The sequence below is a fragment of the Chiloscyllium punctatum genome, chromosome 13, assembly GCF_047496795.1.
Source record: "Chiloscyllium punctatum isolate Juve2018m chromosome 13, sChiPun1.3, whole genome shotgun sequence".
NCBI classification, from domain to species: Eukaryota; Metazoa; Chordata; class Chondrichthyes; order Orectolobiformes; family Hemiscylliidae; genus Chiloscyllium; species Chiloscyllium punctatum.
Genome location: NC_092751.1, coordinates 101,707,270 through 101,721,844, shown reverse-complemented (window position 1 = coordinate 101,721,844; position 14,575 = coordinate 101,707,270). Strand labels below are relative to the sequence as shown.

General features: G+C 45.1%; 1 protein-coding gene across 11 annotated transcripts in view; it reads right to left on the bottom strand.

Annotated features, from left to right (window-relative positions):
- Positions 1–14,575, bottom strand: part of LOC140484719 (PH and SEC7 domain-containing protein 1-like) — a 208,566-nt gene that overhangs the window by 154,585 nt on the left and 39,406 nt on the right. Inside the window, exon 1 of one of the 11 annotated variants that reach the window (XM_072583471.1) lies at positions 7,983–8,009. The exons of the other annotated variants lie outside the window; for them this stretch is intronic. The gene's annotated coding sequence lies outside the window, so the exon portion shown is untranslated. Of the gene's footprint in view, positions 1–7,982; positions 8,010–14,575 lie in introns of those variants that run through there. 11 annotated transcript variants of the gene reach the window in all.

Here is a 14,575-nt window from a genome sequence, read left to right as displayed (position 1 = left end):
ATTCTCCTTACCATTAATATTGTCTTGCAATATTAATAATCCAAATTAGTAACCATAAAATCCCAGATGAACATTCAGAGGACACGGGTTTGAATCCCACATGACAGAAATTTGAATTCAATAAAAAACAGAATTAAAAGTTAGCATAATAGCAACCATGTAACTTGACATGAATACTCATCTGGTTTATTAACATCTTTAAGGGACAGAGTATTGAAAGAAGGGCGTGCTGATCCTAGGAATGAATGATTGAGAAATCTGGGTGTGTTCTCGATATAGTTTAGAAGGATTTGTTTTTGCGGGGGGCAGGGGGGTTGAGTCTGATTGAAACTTACCGAATACTGAGAGATCTGGATAGAGTAGATGTTTCTGTGAGTAGAAGGGACTAGGACCCGAGGGCACAGCCTCAGAATGAAGGCCTGATCCTTTAGAACTGACATGAGGAGGAATCGCTTCAGCCAAGGGATGATGAATAGGTGAACTCGTTGCCCAGGTGGCTGTGGGGTATTGAGTGTATTTAAGACAGAGAGAGATAGGTTCTTGATTGGCAAGGGATAAAGGGATACATGGAGAAGGTAGGAGAATAGAGTTGAGAAACATATCAGCCATGACTGAATAGTGGAAAAGACTCACTCAATGGGCTGAATGGCCTAATTCTGTTCCTATGTCTTGTGGAAATCTGCCATCTTTACATGGCTTGGTCTACATGTAACTCCAGACCCACAGCAATGTGATTGACTCTTTCCTCCAAAATGGCTAAATAAACCACTCAGTTCAAGTGCAATTAGGGATGTGTAATAACTGCTGGCCCACCCAGCAACACACACATTCCATGAATGAACAACAAACAAAAAACCTTGTCTCTGAGTATTTTTCCTTTCAAAGATTACCACTGAATACACGTATACCATCCTTCAAGCAGCAGGTCTGGATTATAACCTTTTGCGTGTTTTTCCAATGTCATCTCCGCCTCTTTTCTCAGTCTGGGTCCTCTGGTCTCTGGAAATACAGTAACTATCAGAACCCCTCATGACTTGGAGCACCCCTGTATTAGCTGTAGCCAGTGTTAACCCTGTAACCCACTGACTCTCTCTCTCTCTCCCATTTTCTATCTTAATAGTGAAGAATTCAATGAGGACCTGGGCACAAGTTAAATTTGAGACAAATGGGAACGAGATTGGGCAGGGTGCGTTATCGCCATTCTGGTATCTCTTCCACCAAAAGTTAAAAAGTTACTCCTGTAGGTTCGAGGGGAGAGAAACATGGAGAGAGGGCCTCATGTTGAAGATGATGACGTTATCCTGAAATGTGCTGCAAGCAGAGAGCACCCAGGGTGGACACTGTATGAAAGGGAGCTATAAACATGTTAAATCAGAGGCAAGTATCACTGTTTCAAAAGGCCATGTCCTTCTGCTTCCTCTCACCTCTCGTTCTCCTGAAGTCAGACAGCCACTTTTGTTACCTATCTGGTATCTCAGTCGGTTGGACGTTTACAAGCTCTGGACACACTCCCCTCGTTCCTTGAACATGAGAGGAGGAGGTTCATACAATACACCCACCACAGTTTCTGGTAAATGTCCATGCGGGATGAGAGGAAGCAGGAGCTGCTCTCTGTTCAACATGGAGTGATGTTTCCCTTCCACAGCCCAACACCATCCAGGTGGAAACTGGCTCTTATCTTTAATTGATCCTTTTGGACATTTTATGACACACCTCCATAGCGGGAAGAACCTAGAATCATAGAACCTCTACAAAGAGGCCATTCAACCCATCGAGTTTGCAATGACTCCCCGAAGAGCATCCCACCCAGACACAGCCTCCTAACTCTGCATTTCCAATGGCTAATCCACTTAGCCTGCACATCCCTAGAGACTATGGGCAATTTCCCATGGCCAATCCACATAACCAGTACATCTTTGGATTGTGGGAGGAAAATGGAGCACCCGGAGGAAACCCAAACAGACACGGGGAGAATGTGTAAACTTAACACAGACAACCGCCCGAGGGTGGAATCAAACCCTAAATGCTGAGCCACCATCTGCCCCCCCCCACTTGAGTCCAGATTTTCTGACCCAGAGGAAGGGACATGTCCACTGTCACATGACAAGAGCCCTATCTGCTCTTTGTTCCTCGCCTGCTCAGAGATGCTACTACACCTCTCTCAATTTTAAATTTACCACCACCAAATCGCCTGGGTTACTGATTAAAAGAAAAATAAACAAGCATTATCCACTAGGGCCAACGCAACAATGATCAAATGTAGAGGAGGGCATGAAAACAGAGTAGGCGCCCTTATCTATGTGTCCCAATCTTTCCCCAGGTAGTATTAGATGTTCTTAAATCATAACTAGAGCATGCGTGAGTACGTGCTGGCACTGCACTTTGAATATCCGTACAACTGACACAAACGCAGGGTCAATCCCAAAATCTCGGAGAAAGTGAGGACTGCAGACGCTGGAGATCGGCGTCAAGAGTGTGTTGCTAGAAAAGCACAGCAGGTCAGGCAGCATCATCAGGAATTCGGTTCAGGATGTTGCCTGGCCTGCTGTGCTTTTCCAGCACCACACTCCCAATATCAGAATCTTCCAGTTCTTCCAGTTAAAGTGTCAGAGTGTCAGAAATAACACCAGACATTTATTATGAATACATTTCATTGATACAGGTGGCACGGTGGCTCAGTGGTTAGCACTGCTGCCTCAAAGCACCTGGGACCTGGGTTCAATTCCAGCCTCAGGCGACTGTCTGTGTGGAGTCTGCACATTCTCCTCGTGTCTGCGTGGGCTTCCTCCAGGTGCTCTGGTTTCCTCCCACAGTCCAAAGCTGTGTAGCTGAGGTGAATTGGCCATGCTAAATTGCCCATAATGTTCGGTGCTGTATCTGTGTGGGTTACTGTTCAGAGGGTCTGTGTGAACTTACTGGGCCAAATGGCCTGTTTCCACACTGTAGGGATTCCAAAAAGAAATTTGCAATCACACTTCCAGAGAACAGTGGAACGAGCAGGAGTAGGCCATCCGGGCTTTCAAGCCTGTTCCGCCATTGAATAAGATCATGGCCTTTCCGTGGAGTCAGCTCCAACTCGCCGCCATAACCCTTAATTCCTTTATGGTTCAAAAACCAACCTTTGCCTTAAAACCATTCAACAAGGTAGCCTCAAGTGCTTCACTGGGCGGGGAATTCCACAGATTCACAACCCTTTGGGTGAAGACATTCCTCCTAAACTCAGTCCAAAATCTGCTCCTCCTATTTTAAGGCGATGTTTTTCTAGTTTAACCAGGCAGTGAAAACAACCCCTCTGTTTCTATCTTATCTATTGCCTTCATAGTTTTAAAGGTTTCTATAAGCACCCCCCTCAATCTTCTGAACCCCAATGACATATATGCGCTTGTTAGAGTTGTGCAAGCGAAGCCTGGTACACCGTCCCAGTGTGGATCAGTCCACGTCAGGAGCACAAGTCCCAGAATCTCTCACTAATTGTATGTACACCTCAGAGTTCTTCACCCAGCGGAGGTCTGTGGCCTGTCCTGGGGTTTGAAGAGATAGAAAACAGACATCAACGTAAGTGAGATTTTCAACTGAAAACGTAACAGGGCTGGCATCAGAATTCCAGAGAGTGGGAATCCACGTACTGAAAATCAGACAACTGGTGGAACAGAGCTACCAGGGTAGTCATGAGTGATCAGAAATGTGGGGATCAGCTGGCACGTAGCGTGCAGAGAATAAGGTAGACAAGACAATCTGAAGAGGAGAGTTTTGAAGAGGCTTCACTGTGTCGCAGGCAGCTGGGCAAGCATAAGACCTTAAGATACAGGAGTCAAATTAGGCCATTCAGCCCATCAATTCAGTTCCGCCATTCAATCATGGTTGATATGTTTCGCAATCCCATTCTCCAGCCTTCTACCCATAATCATTGATCCCCTCACAATCAAGAACCTATCTATCTCTACCTTAAATACACTCAATGACTTGAGTTCACACCTGTTCTGTTCTGAAGAGTCGTCACTGGACTCAGGGTCATAGAGTCATACAGACCCATCCGTCCAACTCATCTGCATCTCAATCTGACCTTGACCCATTTGCCAGTACTTGGCTCATATCCCTCTAAACCCTTCCTATTCCTTTTAAAATGTTGTAATTGTACCATTCGTCCAACACTTCCTCTGACAGCTCCTTTCATACACACATCACCTTCTGTGTGAAATAGTTACCCCTCAAGTCTTTTACCCTATGCCCTCTGGTTTTGGACTCCCCTATCCTGGGGAAAAGACCTTGTCTGTTCACTATATCCATGCCCCTCATGATTTTATAAACTATAGGTCACCTCTCCGGGGAAAAAAGCCCCAGCGCCTATTCAGCCCCTCCCTATAGCTCAAACCCTCTAGTCCCGACAATATCCCTGTACGCGAGGATTTGGAAAAGGTTTGGAGCTCAGGTTGTACGGTTGCTCATTGAGCTGGTAGATTTGTTCACAGACATTTCGTCACCATGCTAGGTAACATCATCAGTGAGCCTCCAGTGAAGCATTGGTGTTGTGTCCCACTTGCTGTTTATCTGTCTCACTTTGTTGTAGTGGATAATATCATTTCTGGTTCTACTTCTGAGAGGTTGGTAAAATGGGGTCCAAATCTGTGTATTTGTTAATGGAGTTGTGGTTTGAATGCCAGGCCTCTGGCAAACCTACACCCTGATCCTCCTATATCTTTCCCACATTCTCTCAGATTTAACGACATCCTTCCGACAGAAAAGCAACCAGAGTTTAAACGTAGCCTCACACAGTCCTGTACAGCCTCAACATCATGTCCCAACTCCTTTACTCAGCTATCTGACCAATGAAGACAAGCATGTCAAATGCCTTCTTCACCGCCCTGCCTACCTGTGACTCCACTATGCACCTGCACCCCAAGATCCCTTTGTTCGACAGCACTCCTCAGGGACCTTAACCTTAACTGGATAAGTCCTGCCCTGGTTTGCCTTACCAAAAATGCAAAACCTGCTTCAATAATGCCCTCCAGCACATCTCCTCCACTTCCCACACCTCCGCCCTTGAGCCCCATCCCTCCGATCGCAACAAAGATAGAACCACCCCCCCGCCCCCAAGTCGTCACTTTCCACCCCACCAATCTCCAAACACAGTGCATCATCCTCCACCATTTCCACAACCTACAGTCAGACCCCACCACCCATTTCCCTTCCCATCCTGTCAGCATTCCACAGAGCCTATTCCCTCTGCGACTCCTTCATTAGAGCCAGCAAACCACCCTCCACTCCCAGCACCTTCCCTTGCCACCACAGGAAGTGTAAAACCTGTGCCCACACCTCCCCTCACACCTCCATCCAAGGCCCCAAAGGATCTTTCCACATCCAGCAGAGATTTTCCTGCACATCCAAACACCTCATCGACTGTATCTGTTGCTCTCAATCTGGGCTCCTCTACATTGGGGAGACAGGACACCAGCTCATGGAACATTTCAGAGAACATCTCTGGGACACACCCACCAAACAACCCCACCGCCCTGTGGCCGAACAGTTCAACTCTACCTCCCATTCCGCCAAGGACATGCAAGTCCTGAGCCTCATCCACCGCCAAATCCTAGCCACCCAATGCCTGGAGGAACAATGCATGATCTTCCACCTTGGGACCCTCCAACCATGGTATCAATGTCGATTTCACCAGTTTCCTCATTTCCCCTCCCCCTACCCTCATCCCAAATTCAACCCTCCAACTCAGCACCGTCCTCTTGACCTGTCCATCTTCTTTCCGACCAATCTGCTTCACCCTCCACCCTGACCTATCATCACCACCACTCACCAACATTTACCTATCGCCTTCCCAGGTATCTTCCCCCCAGCCTCAACCCCCCCCTCCTATTTATCTCTCAGCCCCACCCCTCCCATTCCTGATGAAGGGCTTATGCCTGAAACGTCAACTCTCCTGCTCCTCGATGCTGCCTGACCAGCTGTGCTTTTCCAGCACCACACTGTTCAACTCTTTCTCCCTACAGCCGGACCTGCTGAGTGTCTCCAGCTATTTCTTCCCTTGTCTCTGATTTTCAGCACCCACAGTTCTTGGTTTTAATTCAGAGCAGCTGAGGAGACAGCACAATAGGTTTTGGCAAGTGACAGAGATTCATTTTGGTTTTGCCAAGGTTGAGTCGAGAGGAGTTGTGAATCTGATCAGTTTGGAGTGGGATTGGCAGTTGCCAGTGTAGCAAGGGCTTCAGAGTTTGTGGTGTTGAGGAAGAGATAGGAAACAAATATTTTGCAGTCAGAGCCAAAAGCAAGGCGTCGGATCAGAGATTCTCAGAATCCCCAGAGTGTGGAAACAGGCCATTCGGACCAACAAGTCCACACCAGCCCTCCAAAGAATAACCCACCCAGACCTATTCCCCTACCCTACTACTGTACATTTACCATAAGACCATAAGACCATAAGACATAGGAGTGGAAGTAAGGCCATTCGGCCCATCGAGTCCACTCCGCCATTCAATCATGGCTGCTGGGCACTTCAACTCCACTTACCCGCATTCTCCCCGTAGCCCTTAATTCCTTGTGACATCAAGATTTTATCAATCTCTGCCTTGAAGATATTTAGCGTCCCGGCCTCCACTGCACTCTGCGGCAATGAATTCCACAGGCCCACCACTCTCTGGCTGAAGAAATGTCTCCGCATTTCTGTTCTGAATTTACCCCCCTCTAATTCTAAGGCTGTGTCCACGAGTCCTAGTCTCCTCACCTAACGGAAACAATTTCCTAGCATCCACCCTTTCCAAGCCATGTATTATCTTGTACGTCTCTATTAAGTCTCCCCTTAGTCTTCTAAACTCCAATGAATACAATCCCAGGATCCTCAGCTGTTCCTCATATGTTAGACCTACTATTCCAGGGATCATCCGTGTGAATCTCCGCTGGACACGTTCCAGTGCCAGTATGTCCTTCCTGAGGTGTGGGGACCAAAACTGGACACAGTACTCCAAATGGGGCCTAACCAGAGCTTTATAAAGTCTCAGTAGCACAACGGTGCTTTTATATTCCAACCCTCTTGAGATAAGTGACATCATTGCATTCGCTTTCTTAATCACAGACTCAACCTGCATGTTGACCTTTAGAGAATCCTCGACTAGCACTCCCAGATCCCCTTGTACTTTGGCTTTATGAATTTTCTCACCGTTTAGAAAGTAGTCTGTGCTTTTATTCTTTTTGCCAAAGTGCAAGACCTCGCATTTGTTCACGTTGAATTCCATCAGCCATTTCCTGGACCACTCTCCCAAACTGTCTAGATCCTTCTGCAGCCTCCCCACTTCCTCAGTACTACCTGCCTGTCCACCTATCTTCGTATCATTGGCAAACTTCGCTAGAATACCCCCAGTCCCTTCATCCAGATCATTAAAATATAATGCGAACAGCTGCGGCCCCAACACTGAACCCTGCGGGACACCGCTCGTCACCGGCTGCCATTCTGAAAAAGAACCTTTTATCCCAACTCTCTGCCTTCTGTCAGACAGCCAATCCTCAATCCATCCCAGTAGCTCACCTCGAACACCATGGGCCCTCACCTTGCTCAGCAGCCTCCCGTGTGGCACCTTATCAAAGACCTTTTGGAAGTCTTACCCCTGACTAATGCACCTAACCTAGGTAACCCTGAACATTATGGGTAATTTAGCATGGCCAATTAACCTAACCTGCACACCTTTGGACTGTGGGAGGAAACCGGAGCACCCAGAGGAAACCCACGCAGACACGGGGAGAATGTGCAAACTCCACACAGACAGTCACCCAAGGCTGGAATTGAACCCAGGTCCCTGGCGCTGTGAGGGAACCACTGAACCACCGTGACACCGCAAAGAGATGCAAAATTGCCCAAGCTTTGAGCAGGTATTACAGATGCATCCTCCTCCACCCTGACCTTCAAACAAGCCAATTGTTTAGTTGAGGAGCCAGAGACAGAGCAGTGACCTATAACGAGAAGACAGCATTTTCTTTTTTACCTGGCAGTTTTACAGTGTGCTCCCCAATCCCAGACTGCAGATGAAAATCACACACAGAGATGAGCAGGAGAGATGTATTGCTGGTCAGACTGACTCCATGCTCCTGTGTAAATAACATCTCTGAACAGGCTGATTAGAAAATATCTAGCACAAGTCCTGCACATCTCAGCATAGAAACAGGATTGTGACTCTTGGCAGCAGACACAACAACCAAGGCAAAACGAATCAAGCTGGAAATGTTTAGATGCACCTGCTTGTAAAACACCGACCATTAGCAGTGATGGAACGGCTGCTCCCTCCATTAGGTTTGCATTTTGCAGACACAGTTACATAGCTTCGAGCAACCCATTCCGCGCTACACAATCAGCTCCGCGCACAATGAGCCAATCACCAAGGCTTCAACAAAGTATCAGTTTGACTTTTTGTAACCAAGAATGTTAGGAGTCTGAGCTGTGAACAAAGACTGGTGAAACACAAAAGCAGGCTGAATTCCTGGAGCTGTTGCATCAGTGAACACACATGGCTGTAGGATAAAGGGCAATGATAAAAACGGTAGAAAGCAATTTATAGCCAAAGTCAACTCATGATGCCTTCGGGCAATGGGTGTCAGTACCTAGACTGTAATGATATATCGAGGGTCTAAATTGTTTATCATGTTTACAATACATGAGTCAGAACGACCTAGAAGGAATGCTGGAATCAACGAATGTCCCACTGACATAGCAAGGATTCATTTTGTGAGGGTGGGATTAAATACATTTTGTTGAATTGGAGTGGAAAGAGATATATTCTTGCATCGAAAACCTGGAAATGCTTAGTACTGAGAAAACCAGTTCCAACGAGGTTCCAAAACCAAGAGAACCTTCCATTCCTCTTGGAAACATCTCTCAAACTACGGAGCTGACAGCTCAGGGAGGGGCAGGGGGATTGTGGGTTCAGATCCTGCTCTGGAGATTTCAGTCTCTAGGTTGAAATTCCCGTGCAGTACTGAGGGGAATGCTGCACTGTTGTTCTCCAGATGGCTTACTACACAAGGGCATCTGCTTATTCAGATGCAAAAACTAATATAGCGCATTACTTTGAAGAATGATTTAGATTTAGATTTAGATTTAGATTAGATTTTTTAGATTAGATTTAGATTTAGATTAGATTACAGTGTGGAAACAGGCCCTTCGGCCCAACAAGTCCACACCGACCCGCCGAAGCGCAACCCATCCAGACCCATTCCCCTACATTTACACCTTCACCTAACACTACAGGCAGTTTAGCATGGCCAATTCACCTAACCTGCACATTTTTGGACTGTGCAAGAGGAAACCGGAGCACCCGGAGGAAACCCACGCAGACACAGGGAGGATGTGCAAACTCCACACAGAGAGTCGCCTGAGGTGGGAATTGAACCCGGGTCTCTGGCACTGTGAGGCTGCAGTGCTAACCACTGCGCCACTGTGCTGCCCACTATGGGTGAGTCATCTCCAGTGTCCCAGTCAAATATTTACTCTTCAATCAAATCCTAGAACAGATGAAAAGCAAAAATCCCCCAGATGCAGGAAATCTGAAACAAAAACAGAAAATGCTGGAGAAACTCAGCAGGTCTGACAGGATCTGTGGAGAGAGCAGCAGAGTTAACATTTCAAGTCTAGTCTGATTTTTCTTTGAAACTGGAGAAACTCACTTTCCAAGAAAAGTTATACTGGACTTAAAAACATTAACCGCTTCCCTCTCCACAGATGCTGCCAGACCTGAAGTTTCTCCCACATTTTCTGTTTTTAGTCATAAAACAGATTATTTGGCCAATTATCAAATTGTTGTTTTTGGGACCCGTGCACAAATTGTTTGTGCAGCTATGAATACACAACTTTTTCTGTTTAAAAAAAAGCACTTCCTGGGCTGTAAGTTGTATCATTAAAGATAGCGACCTGAAGCATTAACACTGGTTCACCCTCCTGGTTCACCCTCCACTGGTGGCCTGAGTATTCCCAGCAGTTTCTGATAGTTCCTTCATCAACACACAACTAATTTGTATCATATGATCTAGAAATAGTCTAATATTTCATTCAATTTTATCACCTACACTGTGCACAGACATTTGCTTCATGTTTGCATTTACACAGAATCTATGCCAAATCCATCCACTGCTAAAAATCATTTGACTCCAAGACAATGAAAGTACAGAGGATCTAAAGCCCAAACAAACTGAAGAGAGAGTAAGTATTTAGTAATGTCAACAAATGTTCCCTTTTAATCAGGTCAACATTTGTATTGCTGGGGCGTACTGGAATCCCAGGCAGTGTGCCAAGGTACACTGGCATCAATATGACTCCATGCAACAACACAGGGCAGGTACACTTGAAGCACACATCTAGACCTCTAGGATACCCAGTAGCTAGCCAGAGCAAACTGAATTAATGTCAGAGTTCTGAAGAGGAGTTATAATGGACCTGAAACTTTAACATGGAACCACAGAAGATAATAGCAAGAGTAATGTATTTGACCCTGCTCTATTATTCAATATGATCATGGCTGATCATCAAGCTTAATACCCTCATTCTACTCTCCTTCATTGATCCCTTTAGCCACAAGAGCTATATCTATCTCCTTCTTGAAAACACATTGTTTTTGCCTTAACCACTTTGTGGTAGCGAATTCCACAGACTCACCACTCCCATAGTGAAGAAATCTCTCCTCATCTCAGTCCTAAAAGGTTTACCCCTGATCCTGAAACTTGCCTCTGGACTCCCCCACCAACAGGAACGTCCTTCCTGCATTCACCCAGTCCAGTCCTGTTAGAACTTTATAGGTTCCAATGAGATTCTCCCTCATTCTTCTAAATACAACCTTAACCGATTTAACCTCTCCTCATATGCCAGTCCTGCCATCCCAGGAATTAATTTGGTAGACTTTCTCTGCACTCCCTCTACAGCAAGAGCATACATCCTCAGATAAAAAGACCACATCTGTACACAGTATTCCAGACGTGGCCTCACCGATGCCCTGTATAATTGATGAAAGTTCTCTCTCTTTGTTCTAAGGAAAAGTCACCCAACTCGAAACATTAACTCTGTTCCTCTCTCGACACCTGCTGAGATTCTCCAGCATTCTCCGCGTTTGTTTCAGATTTGCATCTAAGTGTAGTATTTTGCTTTTATTTAAACTTTGGATCAAGTCTGCCCCTTCATATGGCTGTACATAAGATATAGGGGCAGGAGTAGGCCGTCTGGCCCATTGAGCCTGTTCCACCATTCAACAAGATCCTGGCTGATCTTTTCATGGACTCAGCTTCACTTACCCACCCTCTCACCATAACCCTTAATTCCTTTACTGTTCAAAAACAAATCTAAGCTTTAAAAACATTTACTGGTGTATCGTCACCTACTTCAATGGGCAGGGAATTCCATAGATTCACAACCCTCTGAGTGAAGCAGTTCCTTCTCAACTCAGGCCTAAATCTGCTCCCTCTAATTTCGAGGCTATGCCCTCTTGTCCTAGTTTCACCTTCCCAGTGGAAACATCCTCTCTACGTCTATCCTATCTATTCCCTTCACAATTTTATATGTTTCTATACGATTCCCCCACTCATTCTTCTAAGTTCCAATGAATATAATTCCAGTCTACTCAATCTCTCCCCATAAACCAACCCCCTCAACTCTGGAATTGACCCAATTGAGGACATCAGTGGTCTTTTCTTTTTGAAGGACAGTAGGGCATTTTCCTGGTGAATACCGTTGTGCAATATTAATTCTTTAATCAAATTAAATCAGGTTATCATTCAACTGATTATTGTTGGAGGGGCCTTGCTGTATTGACATAACCATCATCATACGTTTCAAAAGCAACACACTGGTGTAGAATCTCCTGTGTCTATAAAAGAGGCTATATAAATGCAAGTTCTACCTGCATTTCAACCTAATGGCTGAATTGAGAGGAAATGAAAAAGGAGTCAAGACCAGGGGCAGGTCAGCCTTAATCCTGTTGAACCGTCAGGCTTAATGGCCTAAGCTGCTCCTCTTTCTTATGCTCCTATGAACTTCCTTGCTGTTTACAGCTGACAAATTGATAAAAAGTCCAGCTGATTGGAACATAGGAATCAGAAGGAGGCCATTCAGCCCATCAAGGTCTGTTCAATTCTTTAAACTGGTCAAGGTTAACATCAACTGCCCTTACCCACTTATTTTCCATGCCTCTTGTCAACCTTCCCTAACCAAACTCCATTGACACCACATCACCTTCATTATCTGGTCTACAATTCTTTCTAAATTCCCTGATATTCAGCCCGGTTCTGGACTCTGTTTGTAGGAACCGGATCTTTAACCTAGATTACCTACAGTGTTGAAACTGGTCCTTCAGCCCATCAAATCCACACCAACCCTCCAAAGAGAAACCTACCCCCCACTATATTTACCCCTGACTAATCCACCTAACACTGCGGGCAATTTAGCATGGCCAATTCACCTAACCTGTACATCTTTGGACTGTGGGAGGAAACTGAAGCACCCGGAGGAAACCCACGCAGACACAGGGAGAATGTGCAACTCCACACAGTCAGTTGCCCGAGGTGGGAATTGAACCAAGGTCCCTGGTGCTGTGAGAGAGCAGTGCTAACCACTGAGCCACCGTGCCGTCCCAGATCTTGGATCTTAATGCAAGCAATCACCTGTTTTAACTGAAATTTGTCTGCTTGGGTTTTGGGGAAGATGGTGGCAAAAGCATCAGGAGCTGAAATCACTCTAATTGTTGCAGTGGTCAGATGGGGCTGACCTGGAAGCTAGTGTCCGCTGCTGTTAACAAAATGGAGCTTTCACTGTAGCTTACATAACTAGCTGTGAACCCAAACAAACATCAAGAAGAAAGCTGGTGGAAGAAGGGAATGGATCGGAAATGTGCAAGAAAGCAAGAGTGAATAAAAGAAAGAGGTAAAAAAGGAAACCATGGCATCTAGAACGCAAAGAGGAGAATGTCATGAATTCTTTACAGCTTCTTGCACCATTGAATTACATTGACCTGCATCTCAAACCACCTTTACTCTATGTCACTCATCGCCCTTACCTAATTTCCTCCTCTGCCAGTATCTTTTATTCATTTTGTTTTCTTTCAGTCAAAGCTGACCTTTTTTCTGCTATTAACACCCACACTTTGTCCCTTCTTTACAACCATTATAAATCCCTTTGCCTTTTATTTTATGATGCCTTCAATATCTAATTACTTTTTGTTTTGTTACACCTGGCACTCCCCTCCTTCTCAACAGCGTGAAATCCATCATATTTCCATTTTCTATCTGCTCTGAAGAGTCAAACTGGACTCAAAGCATTAACTTTGTTTCTCAGGGTTGTACAACATGGTAACAATCCCTTCAGTCCAACTCGTCCAATTAGGTATTCCAAATTAATCTAATCCCACTTGCCACAGATACTGAGGTTCAAGTTGAAAATGACTTTCCTTCAGAATTAAAGGAGGGTAGAAATCGGATGGGTTTAAATGCTGCTAAAAGGGAGAGAGGAGGGAACATCTAGGAAAGGGTAAAGAGTGAGACATATTAGATAACAATAAAACCGGTCACCAGATGTAAAACAAAGCAAGCAGTGGCACTTGTCATAAAGTAACAAAGCCTTAGTCCAGAGTAGGTGCGAATAGCAAAGTAATGAGCAGCTCTGCACAAAAGCAACATCATGAAAAAATATGATTCAAACCAGCACATGGCAAAATCTACTTTTAAGATTGTCTTCTTGTTCCAATTTCCCACCAAAGGAAATGTAGTCTTGATCTAGATATGCTTAAGATAACAACTGCATTTGGTAGGATCTCAGTTAGGTCACCTCAAGTTTCTCCTTTGTTGTGGCCATGGGTCAGATTTCCAAATTACTGTCGACATTTTTAACTTGTAATTCCAAAATGTCATCTTTTTTGAAAAAAAAAACAGGGTCAATCTAGAAACAAAAGTGACTGCTGCTGTAAATTAAGTGGCTATCTGGAGAAAGAGACCACAAAATGTCACATCTACACAGTTGTAAAGGGAACTTCAAACAACATTCCATCAAAAGGGGAAACAGGCAAGTCAAAACAAGCTTGATTTCGAAGATAATGAGGAACTGATGATTCCTTGCTTAACAGCCAGGATCTTCCCTGAGGATTATGTCCCAAACTGCAGACACACTGTGTGTTGTTTCCTTTGAAGAATACACAAGGATGAGGGTCTAAAAAGCCAGTTTCAACTCTACTGGAGGGGGCTAGTGGGGCTGAATGTACTCATGTACTAGCTTTGGGGTTTCAGTGTGAGCTTGTGGTGAACGTTACAGTCCAAGAACTATCCCCTAGTCCCCGCTGTGTTTTTGAGTGCCAGCTGATAGTAGTCACATAAAATGAATCAGAATAACAGAATCTCAACCAGGCCATAAACCTAAGGATCAGGAACCCAACTAATCAACTACCAATGTCAACACTGCTGGTGACCTCTGCTGCAATAACCACAATGTTCAACTAATCACTCTTCAGGAAGAATTCAGAAGCTGCTTCCTTTAGTAAAACAAAAGGAACTTTTAAACTTTTCAGACTCACCAGTATCGTGTCAACAAGTCACCCTTTACTTACAGGACACT